General features: G+C 42.2%; 1 long non-coding RNA gene across 1 annotated transcript; it reads left to right on the top strand.

Annotated features, from left to right (window-relative positions):
* Positions 1 to 265: 265 nt before the first annotated feature.
* Positions 266 to 1,037, top strand: LOC137476255 (uncharacterized). The gene is made up of 2 exons (XR_011000303.1): positions 266 to 494; positions 706 to 1,037. It is a non-coding gene; the product is annotated as an uncharacterized lncRNA (long non-coding RNA).
* Positions 1,038 to 15,920: the final 14,883 nt, after the last annotated feature.

Here is a 15,920-nt window from a genome sequence, read left to right as displayed (position 1 = left end):
CTCTTTGCCAGGCTACAAGCATTGCTGCAGCCTTGTGGGCCTTGCTTGATGCCCTGAGCTCACTCCCTGCCCTTCTCTGGCAGCGAGGAAAGCCCAGGTGCAGGTGTCCCCACTACCTGCAATGCTGCTCTGCAGGGCTGTGGGTTCGACAGCCTCAGGTGATGCTTCCCCTCCAATCCACTTTGATACTTCAGAGCTGACAGCAATGATCTCTCTTCAGCTGGTTTCAGCAGGAGAGAAGGTTAATACACATAGAGAGAAAATCTTAAGTGCTTGAATTACATTTAAACACCTCTGCCAGGAAAGAGGTTCCTCTGCAAATAGTGTTTCTCTTCAGGCAGCAAATACTGGTTTGACACCATCATGCCTGACCACACAGCCACAGCTCACTTATATCAGCCAGTCATATTGTCATGAACCTGGTTCTCTCTAGGGGCAGCTGACAGTCTTTATGGGACTAATAATGTAATCAAACCCAGAGGAATTAATAGAAGGTAAAATATTGTCTCTATTTTGCCATTAAAGCATAATGGCAAGAAGAAAATGTGCCACTGCTTGCAATATAGTAGGATTTAATACTGAGATTCTTTGGGGGCTTGATGTAAGCTTTTATTTTAATCAAGTGTCATCCTTGCAAAAGTGGGTGTTATTTGCTAAGTGGCTCTAAGTGGCATATCAATACTGAGATCTTTGCCTTGTTTGTAGAATTGCCACCAATTTCTAATAGGTTGCAAAGGAGACAGCAGCAACCCATGTGTCCCACTGATCTTCTCAAAATTCATCTGTGTGCCTGTGGAGACATCATTAAAACTGCATGGTGCTGGAGGCTGCGGTGCCCAGGAACAAGCATGCACACCAAAGCCAGCAAGAGCTGCCTCTGAGTTAAAACAGTGATTTTGTATTTATTTTCTTTTATTGCTTACTCATTTACTAAGAGAGAGAACATTTGTCACTTGCTCAGTTTTTCCAGCGCTGCACCGTCTCTCCCTTTCTCTCTGCCGGTCTGTGTAGGACATACACGCTATCTCCTACACCCACTTAACTCCCAAGGTCTCTGAAATGCCTACGCCCTGCATATCCACTAGAATGTTTTGGGGTTTTTTTAAACTATAGCAGATGCAGAGCCCCACCACACAAAGTGGGGGAGGCAGAGGACACCCAGTCCCCGGGGAGCGGAGGAAGCTGTAGGCAGTGCATCCTGCTCTGCAGAGAAAGCCTCCCGTGTCTCCCTCCTGCTGCTCTAAAAGCTGAGTTTGCCTTGATCTCTGTAAGGATGTTTTAAATGCTGACACTATAAACAAGTCTGAGGGAGTTAAGATCATTAACACCACTAAAAGGAAGCTTCATCTCTTCATTCTCACTGGGCTGCAGAGCAGCGAAGGTGAGAGCAGCAGCTCCTTCCTCCTTGCTGCACAGGCAGAGGACAGGTGCCTGTCCCCTCCCCAGGGATGGCCTGTCCTTCAGCAGCTGCTTCCAGGTCCCCTGCCCAAATTTCCTCCCACACCAGCGTACCCCTGGCCTGCTGCTCTCCTTTTGATCTTATGTTGGGATGAATGCAAAGCTGGCATTCAACAAAGATTTCTTGTGGTGGCCATCGTGCCTCTCCACCAGGACACAAAACCTCTCTTCAGTGACAAACCTCGTGCACACTCAGAGCCATGGAAAGGGCTGGCTCTCATGGGTCAAGTCCCATTGCTTTCTCAGTGAGTCTCGGTGTTCTCCATGATGGGACCTCATATATATATACTTACTTATGGCCCTACATTGTTTCATTTCCTGCTAGCTTCTCACTAACAGCCTGCTTTGATTTAACTCCATGCCAGCAGGATATTATCAGCCAGGGAAATAGAGAGCATCACGATATAGATATATTGATATTTACGAAGGAAACAAAAGGCATATATTTTTCCTCATTCTTTCCTTCTAGGTTTTCCAAATGCACCTTAACTTATAGCAGTAGTGCAGTAAGGAAGAGTCTCAACATCAGGGAAGAACAAAGCCAGCCCCTTTTACTGCCCCTTTCCAGTCTTTTAGGAAATGGCAATGTGAGAACTTCTGTGATCTTTCCTGGAGGTGAAAAGTTAAGGCTTAAGGCTTAGAGGAGTGCCCATTTATTACCTGATACACTCAATGCCCACAGGATTCACAAAAATTGGACTGCAATTTTGATTCCTTTCTGCTTCAAAAATTGTCTTATTTTTTGTAAGAGACATTCCTGCATTTATTTTGTCTTTATGTGATAGAATTTTCCCGTCCTGAATCTAGGACTTTGTGCTTGTCCTTATTGAATTTCACCTAATTGCTTTCAGACCATTTCTTAAATTTATCAAAATAATTTTAAATTCCTCTCCTGGCCCCCCCTCAAAAAGCCTGCCAATGTGGTGGTCATGTGTGAATTTCACAAGTATGTTTGGTCTTCCATCATTCAAGTTATTATGAAAATTCAGGATGGGACCAAGCTTAGAACAGATTTCTATGAAACCTCATGTATGCAACTATTCCTGTTTGACAGGAAATTATTAAGAACTAATTTCTGAGTACCTTTTCAATTATATTTTCCAAGTATTTGTGCACCCTTCCCACAGCAGTTTCAGCTAGGCCAGACTGCTAAGTTTCTGCATGAGAACATCAGAAAAATGTAAAAAATATTAGTATAATTGAGACACATCACATCTACTTCCCCTTCTCTATGATGTAGATTTCTTTTCAAAGAGGGAAGGTACATTACTTTAACATGATCTGTTCTTGACTATTTCATGCTCCTGTTTCTTATAATATTTTTTCTCTATGTGCTCCTAAATATTTGCATTTATTTGAATAACTTTAAATCATTGCAAAGCTCTCTGTAAATTTCCAGACCCTCTCTCCACCTCTCACCCTTTTTAAAGGCAGGTATTTTTATCTCTCTTAGCTCTGTCATATTGTCACAATTTGGAGTAAATTGCTTCTGGTTGTTGTTTGCTTTTGATAATTCTTTTTGTCTTCCAAGTTTTATTAAACTGTCCTGCATGAAATATCTAATTTATGACAATAAACCTCATATGCATCCCCCCTGCATTGTTCTAACACACTGTCCCCTTGTTACTATTAAAAGCACTGTGCATCATTTTAAAATTTTGCTTTTTCCAGTCTTTTTGGTAGGATTTCTTCACCTTCTACATCACCTTCATTCACTGAAACCTTTATGGTTTGTTTGGATATTTTTGCAACTCTTGCTGCTGGCAACAGCTTTGGACCCTTCAGGTGTGTTTTTTCATAGTTACTTTATTCTTATGGGTGCAGGTTTCTATTCAGCTTAATAACACGCTCTTGTTTCTCCTTTTGTGATTTCCAGATGAAGAAGAGGTCTTAACACTCCTCTTGAGGATAAGGCACAGTAACCTCAATTTAAAAATTCATCTGAATGGGGGGAAGAGGGTGCTCTGAAGAATGGTCTGACACTGCCCAGAAGTGAATCTATGTATGTTTGAACAGGGATGGCAAAGGTGTTGGGACAAAACCAGTTTATGGGCCCAATGTGTTTTAAAAGTAAAGTTGCATTTCAGGGTTTCTCCAGTGATCAGGCAGATGTGCAAGAGCCTCCACAGCAATTTCTTTCCCATGGCCCTCATCAGGACAGTGTAAGCCTTTGGTTGCATCAGGGAACTGATCCAGAAGGTACAAAACCGTATTTTAGCAGAGACTTTTCTTTGTATTTCTTGCTGATCTGGTCCAGAAGAAAACTACCCAAAACATGGAGACAGTGCCACAGAGGCAGCGGTAGCGTAGCTGGAGGCAGAGAACAGCAGGAATCTCTTAAATCCCCTGCCTGGTGGGGCAGGCATTCCCCAGGCCAGCTCTCAAGGGGAGACCAACTTGCAGATCTGGAGTAAGCACCAGTGAAATGCCATGCAGAGCAGAATTGGTCAGGAATTTTTGCTTTACTTACTTTTCCCACAAAAAAATTACATTGCAAACTTTTGGCCAGAAACTTCCTTTTTTTTTTAATGTTTTGTAACTAATTGAAATAGGATCGTTCAAGGGATTTTGGTTCAAAGCCAGTTTTTTTCAATTGTAAGTTAATTTAAAAATTTTAAAATATTATATCAACATCAGAGCTACTTCTAGATTATTATGTTGGTTGTATAGTTTAACAGGACGCTATGGATTAATGGCTGCTCCCTGAAAAAGAGAAGTGTGATGCCTTTAGGATGGAATTTCCGTCTTCTTCCTTTCTCAAACGCTAAATATTTATGCTTTTTTGAGAAGGAAATGCAGGATAGGCAGGAGTGATTGCTGTGAGCCACAAAATGAGCCAGGGTAAGCTGGATCAGAATTCAGGAGCTAAACTTGACTTTTCTGGGCAGCGCCCCGATGAAATGGAAAACTTATGCTCTTCAGTGACTTTAAGATGAGCAGGGAAGGCTGCTTAAACTTGCCACAGCAAAGAGGGGGCACAAACAAGAATTGATTAGCTGAGGGGAGTGACCAGTCAGTGATTTACCCTTGTAAAAAGAGGAATATAGACACACAAGGTAACTATTCTGCTTAACAGCATGCTAGATAGAGATAGGGAAGCTTTGCATGTGTCCTCAGTAGCATCCGATGGCTCAGTTAACTCCTGAGATATGTGACAAAGAAGTAATAGCAGGGTTTGGCCCTGCTGGAATGGGATGACTTTTAAGAAATAAAAAAGTCAAACAAGTTGCTGGTAGTTAAGATATCTTCCCAGGATGTAATCATGGAAAATTCCTTTCAAGAGCTGGTGTTTAGACCTCAGAAAATGCACAGCAAATTGCATTGTGATTTATTTGTCGGTGTCTTTATAGGTTGGGCGTTACTTTACCCCACAGCTGGAGTCAATTTTTAATATTTAAAAGTGGAAAGAAAGCAAAACCTAAACACATACAGATCTGTCTGTTTTAGATTGTGCTTTTCCCAAACATTACTGTTTAGAATTGAACCCTGAATAGATTTCCGCAGAGGCCAGCTGGCAACAGAGAATTAAAATAACTGGGACTGGGTAGACCATATAGAAAGACCTCCTAAACTGCAGTTAGCTGATCTGGTATTCATAGTCACTGCAGAAATAAATCTAATCTTTTCCTTTTCCTGATAAAGGACATGAGGTTCTATCTTTTTTTTTTTTTTAACCTTAATCTCTTTCTCACTCTTTTTGTCTTTCTCTTCTCCTGTCTCTTTCTTTCCCTCTTTCTTTCACTATTCCATTGCAAAGTGCTGTACAAGTAGGTGTGGGGCAGTGCATTCTTTAAATACAGTAGTTGTTGGTTACCATGAGAGCCTGTTGAAGAAACAGATAAATAGAGTGAGGGAGATGATGATTTACATCACTCTTGAACCACACACATGTGAAGGAATTAATGGAGAAATAGATGACTAGAAATTTTCTGGTGCCCATCAGCTTTTACTCAGCCTGGAAAGGCTAATGAAGGAACAGCTGGAGTCAGAAACAGATCCTATTTCAAAGCCCATACTGTACCTACACTAGAAAATTCAGTCTCGTGTGGTTCATGCTCAAGCTTTGTTACAAACTTATGCCTGGCTTGCTGCAGAATTAAATGAACTGACAGGCCAGTGCTTAAAGCACAGCTCCAAGGACCAGGATTTGGGAATTTCATTGCATGGTCTGCCAACAAAGTGCCAGGTGATTTCAAAGCTTAGCACAAAAGCAAGTTACCATCACATGCAGATAATCATGGAATGACTAAGCCCCAGTAACTGCCTGTACATGTATTTGTAACCTCGAAGTCTGCCACCAAAGACCAGGTAACAACTCTTCTTGGTCCACAGAGAAAGACAGTTAAGCTGGATCTGCCGTGGGCTGAGAGCAGAAGCACAGACACAGCTCAGCTGATGCACAGTGAGTTACAATCTCCTGTATCTAAGTGCTGGGAAAAATCACTTTGGTTCTTCATCTGTCAACTACAAACTGCAATGGCATTGCCTGACTCACAAATGTACTGCTGCCATAGGCCTGGGTAAGGGCTCAGAGGCATTTTGAAATTCTTTATTTGCTGTATTATTACTGTGGATCTACTATACAAAGAAACAAATTCACTAAGATTATTCTCAACCTCCCTCATTTTTCTTAGGGAGAGTTACCTGTGGAAGAGGCCACAGCTTCCAGCTTCTCAGAGCCTCTCTGTGTTACAGCAGAGTACACATGGAAACAAGACCGTTTCTGCATGGCGTATCAGACGTCATGCACAATTTCAGTCTCCAAGTTGCTGGTGAGTGGCCCTGGCACCCCTGCAGAGAGCCATGGATATGTTTACCAACAAAAGGGCTCTGTAATATGCAACATATGGAGATAGAAAAAACAACTCTAATTGGGAAAGGCACAATCTCATTTGGTAACATTGTTGTACCTCTTAATAGTATTTTATTTATTCTCTCTTCCCTACTGAGTCATGGTGGATGCCAAAAGCCAGGACCACCAAGCAAATCTGGCTCCTTCCCCAAAATATGCCTTGCCTGAGCAGATTCACTCTGTGAAGGATTGCAGGGAGATGTTCTCCTTCAAAGATTTTTATATGATTGGAAGGGATGTTGTGAGATAGGCAAAGAATGCTTCCAGCTGAGAAAGGTTTTAGTTTCCTGCCTGTCTAGTCCAGAGCAAGAAACTTTTTGGCTGTCTTTGTGAAGCTGATGTCTGCAGACCACAAGGCATTTAGTTCAAACCTCAGCTGTGAAAATGTGCACAAAAGGAGCCTTTTATTCAGCAGATGGGGGACATCTCTGTTTAAGGAAGGCAGTTAATTCAGGGTCTGGCCAGCAGCTGGCAGTCCTGGCAAATGATATATTTTTTAAAATATCAACTCTTGTGACTTGACATCCCCATCAAGAATTTTCACATCCCTTCTTTGAAGAACAGCACAATTATGAAAGGTTTGCATTACAAACCTTTGAGGATAAGAAAGAATCCTTAGACCAATTCCTTACTCTTAGGGGCATCTGGTCTGGACTGGTCAGGCTCTATCATGATGGGATTAGTTTATCTCTCAAAAATCTGTGGGAGGTGAGAAAGGTAGTACAGATTGCTGTAATGGCTAATAGGAAACACCAGTGAGGAGGGCTCATTCCTCCATAGCCTAGATTCTATGTGCATTCTTTGACAAGAAACACCTTGCTTGTTCTAGAGGCTACCCTAGTCATAAAAAATATGGCAAGGAGTATTCCTGACAGAACTATACTTCATGGGAAAATCTTTTGTTTCTACTCCTGCAGAGTTTCTGTTTGAAAAATCTCTTATTCGTTTAAGCTTTCATCAAATTAAACAACAAATTAAACCCCTGCCTGGATTCTGGGCAGTCTACGCAAAAGCAGGGCCCCTCTTTCTGGGTCTGTGGTGCCGGGCCAGCCCAGACAGCCGGGTCTGCCACGGGCTCTTGGCATCTGGGACTTCTGCTCGGAGGCAGGGTCCAGCTGGGACTTCTGCTCGGAGGCAGGGTCGCTGTGCCGCGAGCGAGCGGCGCTGGCAGCAGCCCCGGCCTGCGGGACGAGAGGGATGCCAGGCAGCAAACCCTAAGCCTGGACACCCAGGGACTCCAAAAAGTGAGAAGCTTGCAAGTTCTGGCTCAGAGCGGGTCTTGGCTCCCTGTGTCCAGGCAAGGATGCTGGCATCCCACAGAGCCTCAGGTGGAGCTGCCTAATTCCCAGATGCACAGCCAAGACCCGGGAGGACTGAGACAATCCCCGGTGATTCTGTCTACACAGGAAGATAGGAAGGTGGGACTATTGCAGCACCTGAACATAAGTAGGAAAGGCAAGAAAAAAGTTTGTTCCAAGATGGTATTTTACAATTTTTTCCTCATGTCAGATTTTCTTGGTTTGGATCACCTCTAGTGACACAACAAAACTCACATGCTGAAATGACTCGCAGTACTAAAATGAGGAATGTATTCCAAACTGAAAAGGCCACCTAAGAGAGACCATCCCCTTCCCTGGCATATATACAGGCTTCTTATGAACTGTATCTGAGTGTTATTCACATGAATTACATGCTTGACTACGGAAAATGAAATTAATAGATTTGGACTGGAGCTACCTTTTTTGTGAGAATGACACAAATATTGCCAAATTATTCCAAAATTTTCATGTCCATGCAGTAGTTCTCAAAATTGAAGAAATGGAAGAAAAACACTTTATGGTGTGCAATGAGAGCACAGGAGATGGAAAAGTATATAACAAACAAGGAAAAATATATAAAAAATGAATTCAGACATAAATATAAAGGATTCTGTCTCTCTCAGGCCCCCGCCCATTTGATTCACAGTGTGTCTGTGTGCCAACTCTTTTCATGTTCAGCTCTTTTTTTCTCTCTGGGGCAAGGGTGACATAGAATAGAAGAATAGAAGGATACTTTTAAACCATGGAGCTGGATCTTGTGTGACACACAAAATCTCAGGAGCCAATCTCTGCATCATGTCTCAAACTTTTTGTTGAACATGTGCCTATAGGGACTTGAACAACATAAACACCTCCTTAAATAAATTGCTCCAAAGTTAAATGCTCTCCAGTATCACAAATGTGTCTGAATGTGTTTTCCTTGTTAGATCTGTTTTAAAAATAGTGTGCCAAAGGAAAACATTTAAGGTAAGTTATCAAGTTTTGCTCAAGATTCAGATATAGCAATGTTCTCACCTCTCTGGTGTCTAAGAAATTTTGACTTGGATACATTTCTGTAGAGAAAATATCAGAAAAATAAATATGGAACAGTTTTTTACTCTTGTTGAAGAGCACAAGCAAAGGAGCTAGAAATTGATTTTGTAGGAACCTAAGTGGAGGCTCAGGGTTACTTTCTTCCCAGCTTTCCTTTCCGGGGGGAAAGTGACCCTGAGCCTCCACGTGGGTTGAGGCTGTCATGTGGTATAGGTGAGCCTTCCCAAAAAGCAAAAGACACCTCTATACGGGAGGCAGGGTCCCTGAAAATATGTTATCAACAGAATGATTCAACAATGTGCAGGGACAGGGCACTTCCAACAGCAGCAAAGAAATCAGCCTTCCCATTCCTGGCAAAATGTGACTGAAGTACTTGATGGAGCAACTCCTCCAAGCAGCTTGGTGCTACTGCTAAGTATGAAGCAGAGAGCATGAACCTTTAGAAACATCCTTTTGCTTTTCTGTGTCTGGTTTTATGGCACAAGTAAGGAGATGCCTAAAGGGTCTTAGCAACACTTTTATGTTCCCTTTCAACAGTTTATTTTTAAATATGGCCAAACAAGTGGTTGTCCATGTTTCAGTTATCAGGATTGGAAGCTATAAAGCACTGCAGCACTTAAATTCCTGGATGAAATCTTGGCTGCACTTAGTCATTGAGGCTTTTTCTATTTACTTCAACAGGGTGAGAACTGCACAACTCTTACTTGTCTGAAACCACAGAGAGAGACTATCTGCACAGTTGGCTGCAGGAGGCTTTCACTGAGCTATTTCATGGGATTTGGGGATTGCTGCCTCATGAAAGGGATTCTTCATGGTTTCTCACTTGGTAGATCTGTGCTGTGTTTAAATTCTGCTATCAGATATGCAGGAATAAACTCCAAAGGGTGAGGTGTGAACATCTACCTCAGGGCAGAAATTGCTTCTTTTGATAAAAAAATTCCACATGCTATGTGGAAACTCCTGGACTTCTTGTTGTGCACACCCAAGCTGTGTCCTTCTGTATTTGGGCAAAGAGCTGCCTACAGATGATTACTGCACCCTCCCACGCCCCAGAAATACATGCACAAAGAGGTCTAGGCAAAACCCACTGGTCCAGGTACCTGGTGTGAATAATCAGGGACTGCATCTGAGTCACATCACACAGCCTGGCCACTGCTGCCTATGGAGATGACTAATGATGCTCCACTGCAGGGCTTTATGTTGTTATTCTTTATTTAATGCCAACACAATCTATGGGACACATATATTCTAGGGACACTGCCTGTGAATGTAAATGGGATCTGCAAAGCCTTCCAAAGTGACAGATCCACTTTTCTGCATAGTGCTACATTTTTTGAATTTATTGTCTTGCTGAATTACCAGTCATTGATAGTGTTTAAAAGCACCCAACTTGTGTATCAGATGCTCCAACAATACATCTCAAAATGTTTCACAAAGCAACATGAATCTTTTTTGTTTCCATAGCCCCTGGAATTTCTGTATTTCTAATTTAGCTCACTGCTTTATATGATCTGATACATTTCAGGAGGAAAAGACAAAGAGAGAGGTCTTTGCCTGCTGCTGTAATCTAAGAGGACATCTGTGCTATAACACACAGATGGAGAACCTGCAAGGAAGAGTATGTGCAGCCAGGTCAGTGAAGAGAGAGCCAGCAGCTGTGTGGGCCCAGCCCCACACTCCTGCACAGCTGCACTGAAACCGGCCTTGTCTTGGAGTAGGTGTAGAAAAAACTAAATTTCACCTACCTCCTTATGGCAGTGGGGGAGCCACAGAGGGTGATTCATAGGACCTAAATAAGGCAGTAAGCAGGCAGCTGCCTGGAGCTAGTCAATAGGAACATCAAGCACAGAAACACAAATGGAATTTAGCCCCAGTTGTCTAATATAAAAGATCTGCCAGGGACCAACTCACTGCCTGGGTGGTTCTTCTGATGGTAGTTTGTGGTTTCAGTTATTACTTTCAACAAAGGAATGAGGATAATAAAGATTTCTGAGTCTAATTTAATCTTGGGAGGCTTGTAAAAGTTATATTCTGTACCAGCTTTGTGTTAGGCACAATCCAGTGGCTTTTATTTGCCTTTATAGCCTTGACTTCTGAAATATGCACAGTACATAGAGATAGCAGATTCTACAAAAAAATACAAGGATGAAATTCACATTTATTCATTTATTCTGTGCTAAAACACCATATCAAAGGCCTGTCAGGAGAAAGTTTCTTGAAAACAAATCACCTCAGACAGAGCAGGATCAAAATTTTACTTTGCATTTAGAGTCAGACACTGAATTAAAAAAAAAAAAAAAAAAAGGAAGAAAAAGAAAATCTGTACTCACATGACTAGCAAATAGGCCAGAACATTTTTTAGATAAATTATGCTCTTCTGTCAGCTATTGTGAAACTATGAAAACCTACGCATGCTTGTAAATAGATCACACTTAGTTGGAAGAAGATCTCTAAATGCACTGTGAGTCATACAGCATAAAGATGCAAGGATGGATTGTACACTGCACAGGGCTGGAGTTTCTTTCAGCATTATGTATTCACAGACACGACGTTATACAGCATTACAGGGGAGCATTGACAAGAGCCCTGAGGAAGGAGAGTGGCTGTTTACTGGGTGGGTTTTGAGGAGCAGAGACCCAATCATCATTTTACTTTCCTTCTCAGTAACTACTGATCAATCTAATAATTATTAATAAGCTATTTTTAAAGGTCTAAATTTACAAAATAAGGAAAGAAAATATATGGCCATCCTCAGAACACCATACTGCATATGAATCTGTTCACCAGTATAACACAGGACAGCTTTTCTTCTTTTAATTCCTTATAGTTATGAATACTCAAAAATTAATTGCTTACAGACTTAAGTGCATTTTAAGTGCTTTGCCCAACCGCTGCTTTTCTTAAGTGCTTTGCTCCATCCACAGTAGACTTTGGGCTCAATTACTCACCTGTCTTCCCCATGATTTTGGCATTTAATCTCACAGTCAGTGCCTACATGGACTCAGCAGCCCCAGCATTCTGGATCACCTGGCTGCTACAGTGACCACTGGCCAGTCACTTGTGTTGTCTGGTGACCACGTGGCTGTGTTTGGACTTGTATTCCAACATCTCCTGGGGCATTTGTGTGGGTTGTACCTCTAATCATGTAAAAAAGAGTTCAAGTAAGGGTGGCTGGCACAGCCCTTCTGGATGGGAGTCCTGATACTGCTGATACAAGGCAGTGGAAATGTAGTCCACGACACACAGATCTTTATTTGAAGCTTGTTTGAACTGGGAGACAGGAATTATTCATGACCTTCTGAGCATTTAGAGTATCAAATGAGTTCCACTTGTCAAAAACAAATATAGCACTGATATATGTTATACATTTTTCACATTATTGCACAGTAATGAGAACTATAAACATGCTTTTTTTAGAACTGAAATATGAGATTTTTGGAACATGAATTTCTGGCAAATTTGGTAAGGAAGTTGCCTGGAACACTGAATTTGGCCAATGAGTATATTTGCAGGCTTTTGAACCAGAATGGGACAGCATCAGCAAACACTACAGGGAAAAACAAAGAACTTTGCACATTTCTATCCTGGGAACCTGCTTTCAGCCCCATCCATCAATCAACACATGCTTGAATGCTTCCTGTACCTGGGCTCCAAAGCAACACAAACCATTCACTCCAAGGGAGGAAAGCAACTCCTGAGACCTCTGCAGCCTGAATTTTGAGCATCAAATGCTAACATCATTAATTGCTTCCAACCGAGTTAGCAAAGCCAGAGCCATGCAAACCTTTGTGCATAAGCAGCTCACATTGAACTCATTTCAGAATGCTGGGGCAAGTCTACTTGGAAGGCCAGTGGTATTCACTAGGCAAGTCAGTCACTGCCAATTATTCCCCATGCTGTGAATCAGAACACGGTCCTTATGTTGCAGATTTCATGATCACAGCCCATGCTTGAAAAGGCTTAGAAATGCAAGGCACTGCTTACAGGCTCTGGCTCTGCACAGGGTTTCAGTATGTGAAGGACACCTATTTTCATTGGAAGAGACTTGCCAGCAGCAACTGACAAATTTTGGCCCCATTGATTTTGTTTGTGTAAAGAAAATTTTAAATCTATTATTTGACTTAGAAAATAACTGAGCATGAGTTTTTAATTCATCTTGCCCTTCAAGGAGACAATTAATAAACCCTGGTAATATATTAGTCCAATTGCCTCTTTTCTCTTATTGAAAAAAATATTTACATAGAAAGAGGTTAAAAATGTTGTCTGCCCATTCAGCTGGTGCTTGCATTTCTTGAGTTACGAGGTGCATACATTGTGAGCCTGGAGGGATGCAGAATTTTGAGTGCATTTCAGTGCCTTCCACTCACTTTGCCATTGAGATATTTGCTGACAACCTAAAAGGGTGGAGGCACCTCTGCAGTTCTCTCTGGGAGATTTTATGGTTTATTTTGTGTTTGTGTTGTATTCCAGGCTCACAGCTGTAATTTTTCTCCTGTTCTTTTGATATTATTACTGGCAGTGAGTTCATTTCCTTACCCAAACTGGTTGTGGCCTGTTTGTAGCCATCCCCTATGCTCACCACATTTCAGTGCCTGAAGAGGCATCCCACAGTCTGTGTCTCTGTGCCTCCTGGTGGAAAGGGCTGCTGCCCTCTACCCAAGCCCATCCAGCAGGAGCAGCTCAGAGTCAGGGAAGCTGGCAAGGAGTCTTTGCCCTTTTTACACACAAGACTGTCACACCAGCCTGTGTTCTCAGACTTTTCCTGCTATTTTCAAGCCCCAAGGTCTTGCGTGAGCTCCCCGCACATTACTCGTGCGCTGGGGCCAGCTCAAGGAGGAGCTGGGTTTGGCTCCAGCCAGGGCCACAGCTGAAGCAGCTGCACCCTGGCCTGCACCCAGCTGGCATGGAGCTGCTCCCCCAGTGTCCATAAGCACAGATCTGGCTGAAAAATAGCATGCAGATACAGCCAGACTGCTCTCTTACCTGGGCTGGTAGGAATGCCCGTGACAAGGTAGTTCACTAACTCAGGCTCCCCTGGTGCTTGCCATTTGGATTCTTGCCCCAGCATTCGAATCACCCAAAGCTGTCAAACACTCAGGAGATATACTGGAAAAATAGAAATAATTAAATTAGTTTAAGTAGGAGATTTTAAACAGATCAGTCAAGGCCTTCACTGTTGCTTTATTTCTCTGTTTTCTGAGGCATTAGGATATGTGGGCTTCATATTCTGAGTAGTTTCTCTACTGTCCTTCCTTTTAAAGAAAGTCTAAGATTCTCACTCTCATATTTTCTTCTGCAGCTTTTAAAGAAACCCCAAAACAGTAAACAAATTTAATGAGATTTGTGTTAAAATCAGTGTTGGCAGCACTGTCTCATTTGTCGAACTTTTCCATGACATGGAGTAACTTTGCTAACCCAGAATATGGAGAAAGATGTTGTTTATTCACAGAATCACAGCCTGGTCACCAACTGCCCTTTATTCCAGGCTTTTATTATATTGTTAGATAAATTTCCTTGGCTGTCATATGGATGAGAAAAATGAACCTTTGCTTCATGGGTGCATAACTTTTTTGAGCAGATAAGCCACTAAGACCCACTGACATCATCCTGTTGTGACCCCTCCAAACCTGTCCCACAGCCCTCACATCACTTTTATAGTTGAGGAAAAGCTCTCAGCACCAGAGTTCCTCTGCACAGAGCTGAGCTCTCAGAAGAGGTACCACATTTATACACATATATATATATATATATATCTCCTGTATTTTCAACACAAGGGTATCACATCCTCTAGAGAAGACAGCATTCAATGCTGAATATTCACTGTCAGCAACAGTACTTTTAAACTTTCTGTGAGGGGGATTTTTTTTTATATTCCTCAAACTTTTCCTAGATAAAGATAAATGAACTTGGTGTAAAATTTCCGTATTTTAATAGCATCCATTTTATGTTCAGGCTTGGGACTTAGAATAATCAAGTTAGCTTCATTTTTCTTGATTGCTCATTTCTGCTCAATTTCCTCTCACTGCCTTTCCCACAGTAACCTAGCATGGCGGGGCACACTCTGGCTGCAGATTCTGCAGGAAAATGGTTAAATTGAGTTAAAATTTGTTTCACTAAAAATACACTCACAGTTCATACAAGCCTATTTATTGATCCCCTTTTCAAAAAGCTTTACCTGTGACCTAACTGAACTAGACTAGAACCCTATAAGCTTTAGATGATTTAGCTTTTCCCAGATATTGCTTACTGTCTGTTTCTAATTCATATGTGTGTTTCTGATCTATGACAACTGGCTGTTTTATTTTTAATATCGTGACTGCACATGAGCAATAAAGGGTGGCACTTCTTCAGAAACCCACAAACTAGCAATAAACTTCTTCAGTTACAAAGGAAAAGAGCAGAGCCTTACCCACAAGGAGAAATCATCAAATTTGGGGGAGAAAATTCAAAGTGAGGAAAAGGGTCTTCACATGGTTTGCAACCCACATGCAAATATTTTTTGGCCACTCAAAAGTGTTTTGCACTTGCCAGCCAAGTGCTACACAGCCAATTCCAGTTCCAGTGGTGCTAACAGAACAGGTCCAGCACTCCAAAGACCTTCTCTGGAGATATTCAAAACCTGCCTGAAGGCAATCCAGTTCAGCCTGCCTTGGTTAAACATGTTTTAGAAGGGAGGTCGGACTAGATGATCTCCAGAGATCCTTCCAACACCAACCATAGGTTCCTTCCAACCCAAATTATTCTGTGATTCTGTGATTGTAGAGGAACAGAGAAGGTCACGTGGAGAGCTACCACAATCTGCTTAAGTCTCTCTGGCTCTTAGGGAAGTAGAGGGCATTTCACAGGGGAGAGTCATATGGACTTCCACAAAAGGCAACCACAGATGAGAAGGTATTGTCCTGGGGCTAAAGAGGCAACCAGAGGACAACACAAGACTGGCCTAAACCCCCGCTGTGTGACCTTTTCCTAACTGAAGGGAATGCAAATAAAGGTGTCCTGCACAGTGGCACCGTGTCTGCCGAAGTGGAGCGAGACAAGCAGTTGGAGCACGATGGTGGCTGCAGTTGTTCTGGGGTGGGCTGAGGAGGGTGAAGCTGAGCCTCAGCAGGTTCTGGGAGCTGCTGGTGGCCATAAGCTCATGGCTAGGACCACACCACCACCAAAACACACACTGAGCAGTTATTCTCTCTACAGAGTGAGGGCACATTACATTTTAAATTTCTAGATCTGATCAAGTTTTATTCAGCAAGTTCACAACT

Source organism: Anomalospiza imberbis, chromosome 1, assembly GCF_031753505.1.
Source record: "Anomalospiza imberbis isolate Cuckoo-Finch-1a 21T00152 chromosome 1, ASM3175350v1, whole genome shotgun sequence".
Classification (NCBI taxonomy): Eukaryota; Metazoa; Chordata; class Aves; order Passeriformes; family Viduidae; genus Anomalospiza; species Anomalospiza imberbis.
The sequence above is the reverse complement of the archived record's forward strand: the minus strand, read 5'-3'. Positions and strand labels throughout refer to the sequence as shown.